Genomic DNA, 3413 nt, shown 5'->3' with positions numbered 1-3413 from the left:
TTCAGGAACCAGTAAAGCCACAATATGATGATAAACATTTTCTTGTGGCTTCTGCTCTTGCCAGACTATTTTTTTTCTTTCTTATTTTCTTTTTTTTTTCCCCGTTTCTCTCTTTTTTTTAAACCCATGTTTTGGGTTTAAAAAAAGGTTAAATGAAAGAGATGTTTTGCAGGAAGCACGAAGTTCGTGATGTTATCTTGATTTAAGAAGAATGCCTCTCGGCCACCTGCTAGACCTCAAAGCTATTGAAATGCGCTTTCTATTCAAGCAAAAATAGAAAACAGCAAGGGGAAGCTGGGGGGCGGGGGGAAGTCAGGGTGAAACCAGACCCACTTATTTTCTGAAAAAGAGCACGTTAACCCTGGTTCTCCTTTATGTGGCCAATCCTTTGGTCCAAGGCTCACGGTCACACTCTCAAAATGTGGCAGCTGCCCCCCCAAAGATATTTTGTCCTGTTGAAGCTTTTATCCCTCCAAGTCTGCAAAAAAAGGAATCAACTGAAGCTTCATTCAGCAGTTGGAATCTGACCTTGGAGTCCAGTTTCTACCTACAATGTGCAATGTGCAAAATTTGAAATAGTTGTCTGTAAAAAAAATAATGAAGCATTTAACTTTGATTGTTAGTGTGCTGTCATACACCACAAGAATTCTAATTTAACTTTATGAAAACGGGCCTTCTCTTGCCCTAACACAGTGTTTCTCAACTTTGGCAACTTTAAGATGGGTGGACTTCAATCCCCAGAATTCCCCAACCAGCATGCAGGCTGGCGAATTCTTGAGTGTTGAAGTCCACCCTTCTTGAAGTTGAATTCTGGGAGTTGAAGTCCACATAAAATATCCTGAAATGGCCAAGGTTGTGAAACACTGCTCCAGCATATCTTTTTGCTAGGATTCCTATTAATGATGTTGGATCTCTTTTTTGTTTTTTGTTAGCTGCTGTGGTTGGTGTGTACCAGCAGTGTGCAAAGATTTAAATAAATAAATACAATTTGGATCAACCCACCATTTCTCATTTACTTCAATTAAGTTGCTTAATCACATCCTATTCGTCTAGACTTCCTTGGCTTACCTTCCTTTTCTGTATTATCTCCTCTCTTCTCTGTTGAATCATAAAATTATAGGTTTGGAAGGCACCTTAAAAGTTGGGTTAGGGTTAGAGTTTTAGTCCCACCTCCAGTGCAAGGCAGGTGATTTTATACTGTCCCATTTCTTCTTGAAAACCTCTGATGATGGATCACTCAAACCTCTGGACAACAGCAAAGCTGTTCCACTGATTAATTGTTCTCATTGCCAAGAAATTTTTCCTTAGTTCTAAGTTCAATGATTTCTCTTTAATGAACACCGGTTACTTCATGGCCTGGTCTTAAGTACTCTGGAGAATAAATTGATCCCTTTTCCCCTGTGGCAGCCCTTCAAGTACTGAAAGATGAGCAGCATATAAATTTGATAAATAATAATTAAGATGTATGTATCCTCTAAGTCTTCTCTTCATTAGACAGGCAAACCAAGATTCCTTTGGCTGGTCATAGGATTTAGCCTCCAAACCACTTTTTAACCCTATTTTTATAGCATTTTTCTGCACTGCTTCTGCAGTAGGGCTTCAGCATATTTTTTTGAACTGTGCTGACCAGAACCGGATGTAATATTCTAAATGTGGCCTCTTCAGTGTGGTATAAAGCAGTACTATCATTTCTCATAATCTTCGCACTACTTTTCTGTTGAATGCAACTGAGAATCACCACATTGTCTGTTCTGGCAGCTGCAGCATACTGCTGGCTCATAGATTAAAAGGCCATTCGGGCAGGTTTCTCTCATGCTATATTTTCTGATATGCCATGCATCCTAGCATGCTAGGTAAATATGTAGCAATAGCAATTAGACTTCTATACCGCTTTTCGGTGCTTTACAGACCCTCTAAATGGTTTACAGAGTCAACCTCTTGCCCCCAACAATCTGGGTCCCCATTTTAGTAACCTCAGGAGAGTCAACCTTGAGCTGGTCAGGATTGAACTCGTGGCAGTGGGCAGAGTCAGCCTGCAATACTGCAGTCTAATCACTGTGCATCATGGATGGATGGATGGATGGATGGGCAATAGCACTTAGACTTATATACTGCTTCACAGGGCTTTACAGCCCCCTCTAAATGGTTTACAGAGTCAGCTTCTTGCCCTTGACAATTTGGGTCCTCATTTTACCCACTTTGAAAGGATGAAGTCAACCCTGAGCTGATCGGGATTGAACTGCTGGCAGTGGACAGAGTTAACCTGCAATACTGTATTCTAACCACTGTGCATCATGGATGGATAGATGGATGGATGGATGGATGGATGGATGGATGGATGGATGGATGGATGGATGGATGGGCAGTAGTCATATACTGCTTTGCAGTGCTTTACAATCCCTCTAAATGGTTTACAGAGTCAGCCTATTGCCCCCCCCCCCCCAACAATCTGGGTCCTCATTTTAGTAACCTCAGAAGAGTCAACCTTGAGCTGGTCAGGATTGAACTCCTGGCAGTGGGCAGTCAGCCTGCAATACTGCATTCTAGCCACAGTAATAATAAACTTATTATATAAAAGTGTAAAAGTAGTAAGATTAATAATAATAATAAATAGACATTGAACACTGAAATTCAAAAACCCGGTTAATAAACTGTTATTGTAATCAATTTATAGAAAATGTACCATGGTTTCAATCCCCAATCATTCCAAATATTAACCCTAATTGGTCCTAGATTAAATATCCACATTTGTTTTTTAATACAATCTCAATAGAATAGAATAGAATAGAAATATGGAATGGAATGGAATAAAATAAAATAGAAATTTGGAATGGAATGGAATAGAATAGAAATATGAAATGGAATAGAATAGAATAGAAATATGGAATGGAATGGAATAGAGTAGAATAGAAATATGGAATGGAATAGAATAGAATAGAATTCTTTATTGGCCAAGTGTGATTGGACACACAAGGAATTTGTCTTTGGTGCTCTCAGTGTACTTAAAAAGACAAGATACATTCATCAAGAATCCTAAGGTACAACACTTAATGATAGTCATAAGGTACAAATAAGCAATCAGGAAACAATCAATATCAATATAAATCGTAAGGATACAAGCAACAAGGTTACAGTCCTACAGTCATAAGTGGGAGGAAATGGGTGATAGGAACAAGGAGAAGACTAATAGTAATAGTAATGCAGCCTTAGTTAATAGTTTGACAGTGTTGAGAGAATTGTTTAGCAGAGTGATAGTGTTGATTGCTGATTGATTAAATACAACAAGTCCAATCTCCAAAGCCAATCTATTCCCCACCACCACACACAAAACACATAAGATTGTTCCTCAATTAAATGTAATAAGTCCATTTCCCACTCTCTTTCAAGCCCTTTAAAAAGACCCATTTGCCACT

Source organism: Natrix helvetica (assembly GCF_964273705.1).
Source record: "Natrix helvetica genome assembly, chromosome: 10".
Classification (NCBI taxonomy): domain Eukaryota; kingdom Metazoa; phylum Chordata; class Lepidosauria; order Squamata; family Natricidae; genus Natrix; species Natrix helvetica.
This window is presented reverse-complemented; position numbering follows the sequence as displayed.